Raw genomic sequence first — 13,260 nt, forward strand, 5'->3', positions numbered from 1 at the left:
CTTCACTGTGGAGCTGCTCTGTTTTTATATTCATGGCACCCAGTTCTTCAATCCATTTTTGAATAGGACCATTTTCCAATGAATTGTAAGTGTTTTGTGGTAAGTCTGGTTGTTCTCATTTAAAGCTGATCTCATGATGCAACAGCATTCCCCTGCCTCACTTTCTCCTGTTCTCAATAATGTTCTCAGGGAGACCCCTGGAGTTGAGAATGGTTCAAAAGAAATATTAAGTGCAGCCCTTTTGAGGAGGAGGAGGAGGTGGAAAAGGTGTTGCACCAAGCAACCTATGGCTATATTTAATCACAGAATGGTGTCCACATTCAATAATAAACATGAAACTGATCTAGTAAACGTATAGTAAAAGGCATGTGTTTCCTTTAACCATGGTTTCCTTTCTACTACAGAAAGCGGCCCTTAACTGCATCTCTTCTACTTCTGCTATCTCATCCCCCTTTCCCCCTGAATAGAAGAAGTATAAAGTTCTTCTGGTAACTTCCAAACATGAGAAAGTCTGTAGTTGCTGGAAATCCAAAGCAAAACACACAAAATACTAGAGCAGGGGTCGGTAACGTTTACCACTGAAAGAGCCAATATGGACCCATTTCCCACAGAAAAGAAAACACTGGGAGCCACAAAACCCGTTTGACATTTAAAATGAAATAACACTGCATACAACGGTTTTTTTTGCCTTTATGCTATGTATAAACAAACTATAATGTGTTGCATTTATGAAATTGATGAACTCCTGCAGAGAAAACAAAATTACATTTCTGCATGCAACAAAAACATTTTGAACTCCGAAAAATGACGTTGGGTTGAAGGTTACTCCATAGTTAGCCTACCTTGGATCGAAGAATTAAAAGAAAGCGCGCAGTGGTGATGTATATTAATAGCGATTAAAAAAAAAACACGTTGTAGCAGTGTGCTACACGCAGCGCTAAAATAATGACTGCAGTCAAAGATAACTTTATTCAAACTAAACAGCCTTGCTTTAAAGCCTCCCTCAACCCGTCCCCGTGGGCACGGATGCTCCAAAAGACACATACTCACAAACCCCCGTAGGCTATCTCCCTTAGCCAGAACGGTGGCTAATTGTGAGCCGGTTCGGATGTGCCAGGAAATGGGGTCTCCACAACGTTTTCTTTAGATTGTACAAGATCACCATAATCTTCAAATTTTGAATTACATTTCAAAAACTAACAAACCACGGGGAGCCGCAGCACAGAGATGAAAGAGTCGCATGTGGCTCCAGAGCCGCGGGTTGCCGACCCCTGGGAACTCAGCCGGTCAGGCAGAAATCTATGAAGAGAATTAAACAGTCAATGTTTCTGGTTGAGACCCTTCTTCAGCCCTGAAGAAAAGTCTTGGTCTGAAATGTCGACTACTTGCTCTTTTCCATAGCTGCTCCCTGACCTGAGTTTTATAGTGTTTTGTGGACGTTACTCAAGTAACGTTTGTATCAGAACTGACTTTTCTACTCCAGATCATCCACCTGTAATAATGATTCAGTTTTTCTTTCTCTGCTAGTATAGCTTAACCTCCAGGATATTTCCTATAACTTTACATTTAGAAACATAGAAAACATACAGCACAATACAGGCCCTTTGGCCCATGAAGTTGTGCCGAACATGTCCCTACCTTAGAAATTACTAGGCTTCCCCATAGCCCAATATTTTTCTAAGCTTCATGTACCCATCCAAAAGTCTCATAAAAGACCCTATCGTATCCACAGCTTGTGTTCTTTTCTGTTCTCTTATATATTGCTGTTATTAATCTGTCAACTGGATAAATTTAACAACTTATCCCTATGGCAACCCTGGTTTCAATCTACTACAGTTCTATTCAAAAGAAATGTTCTCTGTGTTTGTCGCCTCTCCTAAAGAAGGATCCTCAACAATTATGTTATTTCTTTCCTTAGGCACTGGTCCATTGTATTTTTATTTTTATTACTGAAATAGGTTGTCATTTGAGTATATCTGAATATTTTAAGCAAAAATACAAAAAACCTATGTTTTGCCCTCAGGACCCTAATATCATAGTCCATAATGGTAGTGTCATAGCGTACCACACTACCGAAGTAGGCACTTCGGCCCATCTAATCCATGCCAAACTGTTATCCTGCTTTGTCATAATGGCCCATACCTAGACCATATTCTTCCATACTCCTCCTATCCATGTACTTATCCAAACTTCTTTTCAATGTTGCAATCAAACCTACATCCTCTGAGTGAAGAGGAGCCCCTCTGGGTCCTCTTACATTTCACTTATTGCTTCTAATTCTAGTCTTGTCCAACTTCAGTTGAAAAAGCCTGCTTCTATTCTCCCTCCCCCTCCCCCTCCCCCTCTCCCTCTCCCTCTCCACTCCCACACAGGACACACTTGTATAAATCTATCAAATCTCCCCTCATTCCTCTATGCTCCAGGAAATAAAATCCTAACCTATTCAACCTTTCCCTATACCTCAAATCTCAGCAACATCCTTGTAGATTTTCTTTGTACTCTTCCAATCTTATATAGTATGTTTTCTGTAAGTATATTTCCAGAACTGCACATAATACAAAACATTTGGCCTCAGCAATATCTTATACAACTTCAAAATAACATCCCAACTCCAGTACTCAATACTCTGAGGCCAATGTATCAAAAGCTCTGACCTGTCTAGTTGTGATGCCATTTTCAACAAACTATAGATCCTCCCCAAAGTGCAACTTCTCACACTTGTCTGCATTAAATTCCATCTGTCATTTTCCCCACTGGTCCAGAACCCATTGCAAGTTTTGAGAATCTAACTCGCTGCCCACTACACACCCCAATCTTCTATTCTCAAAAAAAAGTTACAGGACTTTTAGCAGTTTGAAGGATAAATGCCTACAAGTATCAAAATATCTGAATGGAAGTTTGTTTCAGAAAGAATGAAGTACGAGTAATATATCTACTTCAAGCCTCCCTTGTTCTAATTTGTGGATACAAGATGTGGATATGGTTATATATTTTATAAGGTATTTTTTAAAAATGAGAAACATGAATAGGTAATTATGGCTCCAGATCAATAAGATTCTTATTGATCTGATTTTTGGCTTCAACATATTCCTGCCTTATCCTAATGACCCATACTCCATCTGGTCCCAAATGTTGTCTTGCTATTGAATATATTCACAGTTTTAGTATTTTAAGCTTTGAGCTTTCTTGTGCTATGTTGACATTTTTGGTTTTTACTTTCATGTTGAAGAGGGTCAAATTGTGTTGCTGAGTAATGTTGGCAGCAATGAACTATCTGCAAATGAGAGTGATTTTTAAAGGCTTAATTAAATGCTGGGTACTTTGAATGGGATACTGTTGTATGGTGTATTTCCATAACTGATTTTGCCTCCTATATGAAGACTTTCCATCTAGACCATAAGACCAAAAGATAAAGGAGCAGAATTAGGCCATTTGACCCATTGAGTCTGCTCCGCTCCATTTTCCCTCTCAGCCCCAATCTCGTGTCCACTCCCCATATCCCTTCATGCCCTGACTAATTAATCTATCATCCTCTGCCTTAAATATATTCAATGACTTGGCCTCCACAGCCGCCTGTAGCAATGAATTCCACAGATTCACCACCTCCTCATCTCAATTCTAAAATTCTGAGCCTGTGATCCTAAACAACACTTCCACAGGAAACATCCTCTCCATGTCCACTCCGTCAAGGCCTTTCACCATTTGATAGGTTTCAATGAGGTCACCCCTCATTCTTCTGAACTCCAGTGAGTACAGGCCCAGAGCCATCAAATGCTTTTCATATAACAAATCTTTAATTCCTGGAATCATTTTTGTGAACCTCCTTTGAACCTCTCCAATGTCAACATAGCTTTTCTTAGAAAAGCGGCCCAAAACTGCTCTCAGTACTCCAAGGGAGTACTTCAGTGCTTTATAAAGCCTCAACATTGGATCCTTGCTTTTATTTTCTAGTCCTCTTGAAATGAATGCTAACATCGCATTTGCGTTCCTCACCACTGATTAAATCTGCAAATTAACTTTGAGGCAATCCTGAACAAGTACTCCAAAGTCCCTTTGCACCTCAGATTTTGTTTTTAATTTTCCTCTCCATTTAGAAAATAGTCTATGCTCTTATTTCTTCTACCAAAGTGCATGACCATACACTTCCCAACACTGTATTCCATCTACCACTTTGCCCATTCTTCTAATCTGTCTGTCCTTCTGTAACCTCTGTACTTCCTCAACTCTCCCTGCCCTTCCACCTATCTTCATATTGTCTCTGAACTTTGCCATAAAGCCATCAATTCCCTCGTCCAAGTCTTTGACATAACGTAAAAAGAAGTGGTCCCCACACAGACCCCTGTGGAACAGCACTAGTCATCCTCAGCCAACCAGAAAAGTCCCCTTTATTGCCGCTCTTCACCTACTACCAATCAGCCACTGCTTTATCTATGCAAGTATCTTTCCTGTAATACTCTTAACTTGTTCAGCAGCCTTATGTGTGGCACCTTGTCAAAGGCCTTCTGAAAATCCAAGTACACAACATCCACCAATTCTCCTTTGTCTATCCTGCCTGTTATTTCTTTAAAGAATTCCAACAGATTATTCAGGCATAATTTTTCCCTTAAAGAAACCACATTGACTATGGCCTATTCTATCATGTGCCTCCAAGTATCCTGAAACCACATCCTTAACAATTGACTCCAACATATTTCCAACCACTGAGGTCAGACTCGGTGCCTATAATTTCCTTTCTTCTTCCTCTCTCCCTTCTTGGAGAGTTGAGTCACATTTGCACTTTTCCAGTATTCTGGAACCATGCCAGAATCGAGTGATTCTTGAAAAATCATTACTAATGCCTCCACAGTCTCTATAGCCACCTTGTGAAGTATACCATCTGATCCAAGTGATTTAGTCTACCTTCAAACCTTTCAGCTTCCCAAGAACCTTCTGTCCAGTAATAGTAACTTCACGCTTGTGCCCCAACACTCAAACTCACCATACTTACTCAGCTCATCCACGATTTCCTTGTCCCCCATTACTGCCTCTCCAGCATCATATTCCAGCTGGCAGATATTCACTCTGTCTTCTTTTATACTTCATGTATCTGAAGAAACTTACAGTATTCTCTTTAATATTATTGGCTAGCTTACCTTTGTATTTCATCTTTCCCTTAATGACATTTTTAGTTGCCTTCTGTCGGTTTTTAAAAGCTTCCCAATTCTCTAATTTCACACTAATATTTGTTCACTCTTTGGCTTTCATGTTGGCTTTGACTTCTCTTATTAGCCTTTCTGTTGGAGGCTTTGCGAGAGAATAACTGGAAATGTCTCTGGCCACAGATAGCTGATTACTAGGGTGAGGGGATGAGTTGATGAAATGGAGAAAGAATCTATTAAAAAGAAATGCTAATGTGCATTTCCTTGGACATTTATGAAATATTAATAAATTTGTATTACTGTGGGCATTAAAAAGTGTTTCTTTCAACTAGGGAGCAGAAAATACATAATTGTTATGAGACTACTCTTACTGCTATCACATGTTGCCAGTAACATCACAGAAAGCAGCCCACTTGGTGGGGCTGTTGTTCGGATAGATGGAACTGCCATCAGTTGTGTTTAATGATAGCAAGGAAGCAGTGGTGGCAGGGATAACTAAGCAGAATATGTGCACTGATAGAAGTTTATTTATGTATTAGCAATACAGAGTGGAGTAGGCCTTTTATGACCCTTTGAACCAAGCTGTCTCAACAACCCCTGATTAACCCTAACCTAATCACAGGACAATTTACAATGACCAGGTAAGCCTTCCTGGTATGTCTTTGGACTGTGGAGGGAAACTGGAGCACCTGGGAGAACCCCATACGTTCTGCAGGAAGGATGTACAGACTCCTTACAGACAGTGCTGGATTTGAACTCCGAATTCCAAATCAGCCCAAGCTGCAGTTAGATGGATGTCTGTGGCATTGTTGCATGGACCTTCAACTTCGACATATAAGACACCAATAGAAATTGCTTTCAGGCGCTTGCAGCGGAAGTTACTGCTGCACCGATAATTGATATTCCGTCGCCTAGTATGTTCACTGCAGGTTTTGGGCTCCAGCTTCAGTTCCAATTGGGAAACACTGGTGCACAGACAGGTAAGGATTTCTAAGGCTCCAGACTGCCTTTCTCCAAAGCTGCAGGTCTGATGTAACTCTATCCTAAAGAGAAAAGGGCGGGGGGGGGGGGGGATGGACAAGATGCCCTGATACAGCTGGTATAGTGCCTGAAACCCTGCTGGCCCAGACCGCAATTAAATGTCTGGTCCAAGTATTTGTAGACCCTTCAAGGGTGCACACAATGAGACAAGAATTCCATATGTCACCAAAGATGCACCTGATAAATGTAGGTAACACTGTCTCAAATATGGCTGAAGCCTAATATTTGAATATAACAATTTTAGGTTTTTGATGCTGGAATTTGGAGAACATAAGACATGGGAGCAGAATTAGGATATTCCTTCTTGGCTAATTTATTATCCCTTTCAACCACAATCTCCTGTCTTCTCTCCATAACCTTTGACACCCCTACGAATCGAGAACCTTTCAACGTCTGCTTTAAATATACTCAATTACTTGGCCACCTATTGTCTATGGCAATGAATTCCCCAGATTGACCATGCTCTGACTAAAGAAATTCCTCATTTCTGTTCTAAAGGAGATGTCCTTTATTCAGAGGCTGTGTGCTCTGGTCCTGTATGAGGGGTGATTGATAAGTTCATAGCCTAAGGTAGAAGGAGATGAGTTATTGACTCAAAACTTTCTGCATAATCACTGAGTTGAACTGCATGTGCATGTGACGAACTGTGTAACTCACCACCTACCTTAGGCCATGAACTTATCAATCACCCTCGTTGTGGACATTTTCTAGAGGTCGAAGATCTGAATGCTCCACCAGTGCTGGACTAGGTGTGTAAATATAGAAGGGGACTATGTTGAAAAATATATGTGCTGAGTTTTCTAAAATAGACTACTTCTACCTTGGGCCCCAAACTTATCGATTACCCCTCGTACTCCTCGCCACATCCACTCTATTATTTAATGGGTTTCAGTGAGATCCCCCCCTCCCACTTAGACTTGTAAACTCCATTAATTACAGGCCCAGAGTCATCAAATGCTCCTCATACATTGACCCTTTCGTTCCCAGGATCATTCTTATGAATCTGCTCTGGACTTTCTCCAACACAAGCACCTCCTTCCTTAGATGAGGGGCTGCAAACTGCTCACAATACTCCCAAGTGAGGGCTGATCAACACCTTTATAAAGCCCCAGCATTACAATCTTGCTTTTATATTCTAGTCCTCTTGAAATGAATGCTAGCATCCTTACCACCAATTCAACATGCAAGTTAACATTAAGAGAATCCTGCACCAGGACTCCCAAGTGCCTTTGCACCTCTGATTTCTGAATTTGTTCCCTGTTTAGAAAAGCATACACCACCTACCAATTGCATGACCATATACTTCTCTATACTATATTCCATCTGCCACTTCTTTGCCCATTCTAATCTAAGTCCTTCTGCAGGTTCACTGTTTTGTGAACAGCCTCCACCTATCTTTGTATCTTCAAAAAACTATCAATTCCATCACCAAAATCATTGACATCCTTTTCATGTCATTTCCTTTTCTAGATCTCCCCATTTCCTTCCAAGAGGTGAAGCTAGCCACAAACATGCATTACAAACCTTCTGCAGGTTCACTGTTTTGTGAACAGCCTCCACCTATCTTTGTATCTTCAAAAAACTATCAATTCCATCACCAAAATCATTGACATCCTTTTCATGTCATTTCCTTTTCTAGATCTCCCCATTTCCTTCCAAGAGGTGAAGCTAGCCACAAACATGCATTACAAACCTACAGCTAGTTTGATTATACTGTACTCCCTGCCATCCTACCTTCAGTAAGGATACCATTCCTCTATCCCAGTTCTTCCATTGCCATTGCATTTGCTCCAATGAAGGACATTCTAGATTGGATCTTCTGATTTGCAATCTACCATGGTGGAGGGAGCCCTTTGATTCTCACACCTCTGCTCTGATCACCTCTTCTAGCAACACCAGCTCTCCAGGTCCATACCTACCTCCGTACCAGCCTCCATATTCAATGAATAATACTATGCATTTTCACCAGTTTCATCAAGGTTTCACACTGGACCCAAATGGACTTCACAGCATCTCGAAATAATCCTTCCTTTAATAACTACAAACACAAGATTCTGCAGGTGATGGAAAGCCAGAGCAACACAAACAAAATGCTGCAGGAAAGTATCTATGGAAATGAGTAAATGGTCTAGGTTTTGGTTCAAGTTCTTTCATCAGGACTAGAAAGGAAGGGGTTGACACCAGAATAAAATAGTGGGGGGGGGGAGAAGAGGACAAGCTGAAAGATGTGATAGGTGCAGTCAGGTGGGTGGGGAGGAGGTGAAGTAAGAAGGTGGGAGCTGATAGGTGGAAAAGGTAAAGGGCTAAAGAAGAAGGAATCTGATAGGAGAGGAGAGTGGACCATGGGAGAAGGAAGGAGGTGGAGCATCAGGGGTAGGTGATAAGCAGGTGAGAGAAGAGGTAGGAGGCCAGTGTAGGCAATAAAAGAAGTGGGGGGGGGGGAGGAATTGCCAGAAAGAGAAATCAATATTCATGACATGTTGGATGGAATATGAGGTTTTGCTCCTCCACCTTGAGAGTGGCCTCATCATGGCAGAAGAGGAGGCCATGTACTGACATGTCTGAAGGGGAATGCTGATAGGAATGAATATGGTCGGCCACTGGGAAATTACGGTTTTTGTAGATTCTCGACAAAGCGGTCCCCCAGTTTACGCTGGGTCTCACCAATGTAGTGGATGCTGCACCGGGAGCATCAGATACAGTCAATGACCCCAACAGATTTGCGAGTGAGGTGTTGCCTCATCTGGAATCTGGAAGGACTGGGGGTGAAGGAGGAGGTGAATGGGCAGGGGTAGCATTTCTGTTGCTTGCACAGATACATATCTAGAGGGAGATTAGTGGGGAGGGATAAATGGACAAGGGAATCGTGGATGGAGCAAACCCTGTAGAAAGTGGAAGGTGAGGCAGAGCTAAAGATGTGTTTGGTGGTAGGAAACCATTGAAGAAACCATTGGTGGAAGTTGTGGAGCCTTCCCAGATGCTGCAGACACAATGATACTGAGAAAAGAGAAAAACATTTTTACAGGAGACAGGACAGGATGGGAAGAGGTATAGTCATGATACCCTTGGGAATTGGTAGGTTTATAAACTTTCTTTTTACAATATTTTTATTCAGAAAAAAAAAAGATTTACAGAGTGCAACACATAGATACATCTCAACATAACTTGTGTACATTCATATATTTTAATAAAATTGATCAAAATGTTATAGCATAACACATAAAGGTATACCATTCTGTAATCAAAAATTTAAAGATAAGTCATACATTATAAAAGAAATTTTTTATATTAAAAAAAAGTCAACCCCCTACCAACTACCAAAGAAAAAAGCTGATGGTTGATAATGGATAATTAGGAAAAAAAAACATAGTCACTTAAGAAGAGAAGATAAAAATATACATAAAAGTCTGTGCACTGTTAAACTTTATAAATTGGAAAAATAATTTAGGAAAGGTCCCCAAATATCATAAAAAGATTGTTTCGAATTTAAGACTGAGCAGCGGATCTTTTCTAAATTTAAATAAGACATAATATCACGTAGCCATTGAAGATGTGTAGGAGGGGTAAACTCCTTCCATTTAAGCAAGGTTGCTCTTCTTGCTAAAAGAGAGGTAAAAACTAAAACCGGTAGGTTAGGAGTATTTAAAGTTATATGTTCATTTGCAATAATACCAAACAAGGCAGTAAGGGGATTTGGGTCAAATTGGACCCTAAAAAGTTGAGAGAAGGTATGAAATACTTCCTGCCAAAACTTTTCATTTGTAGGGCAAAACCAAAACATGAATTAAAGAGGCATCAGCAGAATTGCATTTATTACAAAGTGGAGAAACATTTGGGTAAAAACTGGAGAGCTTCTGTTTAGAAATGTAAGCTCTATGAACCACTTTAAATTGTAGAAGAGAATGACGAGCACAGAAAGATGATTTATTAACCTCTATAAGAATTTTATTCTATCATCAGAAATCTGACAATTTAGGTCATCCTCCCAAGCATTTTTTATTTTATCTAAAAAGTCTTATAAACAAGTCTTATAGGTTTATAAACAATATCAGACATTTTATCTCCAGAGACAGAGACAGAGGTCGAAGAAGGTGTCAGAAATGGACCAAGTGAATTTAAGGGCAGGGTGGAAGTTGGCAAAGATGAAGAAATTGATTAGCTTAGCATGGGTGCAGCAAGCAACACCAATGTAGTCATCAATGTAGCAGAGAAACAGTTGAGAAGTGTTACCAGGGAAGGGTTGGAACATGAACTGTTCCACGCAGCCAACAAAAAAGCAGGCATAGCTAGGGCCCGTGCAAGCGTCCATGGCTACCCCTCAAGTCTGGAGAAAGTAGTGGGAGAAGCCAAAGGAAAAATTGTTGAGGATGAGGACTAGTTCTGCCAGACTGAGGAGGGTGGTGGTGGAGGGGAGCTGGTAGGGTATTTTGTCGAGAAGGAAGTGAAGAGCTTTAAGCACTTCTTGATAGGAGACAGACTTCCATAATAACCACTCCATGTCTTATGGCACTTTTGATGCATTAAATGCCCATTCATCCATTCAGCTCTACCCTCCCACCCACCGTGGATGCAAGCTGTCCTTCCAGGTAAAGAAGTTGTAATTTTTCTACCATGCTGTACTACAATCTATTGATTTACTGAGTTACTGTGCAGAGTTACAGTGCCCTTCGAGCTGTGCCCCCCAACAATCCCCTGATTTAATCCTAGCCTAATCACGGGACAATTTACAATGACCAATTAACCTACCAACTGGTATGTGTTTGAACCATGGGAGGAAACCAGAGCACCCGGAGGAAACTCAGGCTGTCATGGGGAGAACGGACGAACTCCTTACATGCAGCGGTGGGAACTGAACCAGTGTCGCTGGTACTGTAAACTGTTGTGCTAACCACTATGCTACCGTACCACCTTATGTTCACAATGTTGTCTCTTTTACATTAGAGAAACCAAACACACTGTGATTGCTTTGCAGTGCAACTGTTCAATTCGTTGTTCTGAAGAGGCGTCTTCAACCAAAAGCAATAACTGTTTCTCTTCCCACTGATGTAGCCTGTCTTGTTAAGCATTTCCAGCATTTTATGTTTTAATTCAGTTGATGATAGGCAGAGACTTGGTGGGTGGAAGGGTGTTTATGTGCTAAATAATAATAAAGACTTCCTATTCTTCAAAATTATTCTGCAGGATCTTCTAATTTTGACAGCACACAAAGTGCTGGTGGAATTCAAGCTGCAACTATGGAGGGAAATAAACAGTCAACATTTCAGGCTGAGACTGAAAAGAAAGAGGTCAGAAGCTTGAATAAAAGGATGGAAGGGTGGGTGGGTGAGTTTCCTGACCTGCTAAATTCCTTCAGTAATTTGTGTTTCTTCAGATTTCCAGCATCCAGTCTCTGCTGTGTTTCTAAATTTGACAGTTTGGCTACTCTCAGTACTGAATTGGATTTTGGCTTAGGGTTTTGTACTCATTCTAGGGGGTGAGATTTGAACTCATGACATGGCTTTAAAAGTGGCAACTGGAATTCTTTTTTGCTTGGTATCAATAACCTGATCCACAGGTAAAGTACCCTTGTATGACAATTGCAAATGTTTTTGGAATTGGGGAGTGTACATGAAAAGCTTATCTTGTATACTGTTCATACAGATCAAATTATTACAGTGTATTGAGGTAGGACAGAATGAAGAATAAATTATAAAAGTGGGGTTTGGGATTGGTATTCGTCTATCTCAAAAGGACAATAAGTGATGATCATTATCACAAGCCTGGGCGGAAGGTATAGAGATCCTGAGATGCCCAGTCATCAAGATCCCCCTCTTGCCCTTACCAAAGGAAAGCTTATGAAGCAATACGTTTGGCACTAGCCTGGCTGCAGGAGATGCTGGAAGGATGTTCAATGACATCCAACTGCCTTAGGGACTCCACTCTAGATTTGCTGTCTCGGTTTACTTCCATAGCTGCCTTCTCTCCCGAGGCTGCCCATAAGGCAGTGAGGCTACTTACCCATAGCTATGGATGTGGTTCACGATCACCAGGGCGCGAGCACGCCCCGGTGGGCCTGCACACTACATGTGCAGAGGCCAGACCTCCTCCCCGTCCTCTGTCTTTCTGTCTGAGTCTGAAAGGAGTCCAGTTTCCATGTGTCACCAGTGAGGAGGCACTACATGAGGCTTGCTGTTGGAGAGGCTGTGTACTGGCAGGGAGAGACTTTCACATTCAGTTCTCCTTTTCGCGAGACTGCTAGCCAGTAGTGGAGGCTGAAAGTGAGAGCCACGAGCGTTACCCACTACACTACCACACTAGACGCAGCACAACAACTATTTCGACAGGTTGTAGAGAGAGTGCAGTGCAGGTAAATGATAAGGTGCCAAGTCATACAGGAGTACATAGTGGAGTTAACGGTTCATCTATTATACTAGGGAACCATTTAATAGCCTAAAACAGTGGAGTAGAAACTGTTCGAGCCAGGTGGTAAAAAAAGAGAGAATGACTGGGGTGGGTAGGATCTTTGACTATACTGGCTGCTTTACCAAAGGCAGTGATGAGTACAGACAGCAACACACACAAAATGCTGGTGGAATACATCATCAGAACTAACTGAAAGAAAAGATAGTAAGAGATTTGAACCTGACGAAGGGTCTCGGCCTGAAACGTCGACAGTGCTTCTCCCTATAGATGCTGCCTGGCCTGCTGTGTTCTACCAGCATTTTGTGTGTGTTGTTATTGTAAGAGATTTGAAAGTAGGAGGGGGAAGGGGAAATCTGAAATGACAGGAGAAGACAGGAGCTGTAGAAGGGAAAGGATCATGGGACATGAGGCCTGGGGAGAAAGAAAGGGGGAGGGGAGCACCAGAGGAAGATGGAGAACAGGCGATTGTGAGAGGGGCAGAGAGGGAGAAAAAGGGGGAGAAAAAAAGGGAGATATGGGAGATCGTTTTGCCGAGCGCCTATGCTCTGTCTGCCAGAGAAAGCAGGATCTCCCAGTGGCCACACATTTTAATTCCACATCCCCTTCCCATTCTGATATGTTTATCCATGGCCTTCAGTACAGTCAAGATGAAGCCACACTCAGGTTGGAGGAACAACAC

This window comes from Hypanus sabinus, chromosome 4 (genome assembly GCF_030144855.1).
Source record: "Hypanus sabinus isolate sHypSab1 chromosome 4, sHypSab1.hap1, whole genome shotgun sequence".
NCBI classification, from domain to species: domain Eukaryota; kingdom Metazoa; phylum Chordata; class Chondrichthyes; order Myliobatiformes; family Dasyatidae; genus Hypanus; species Hypanus sabinus.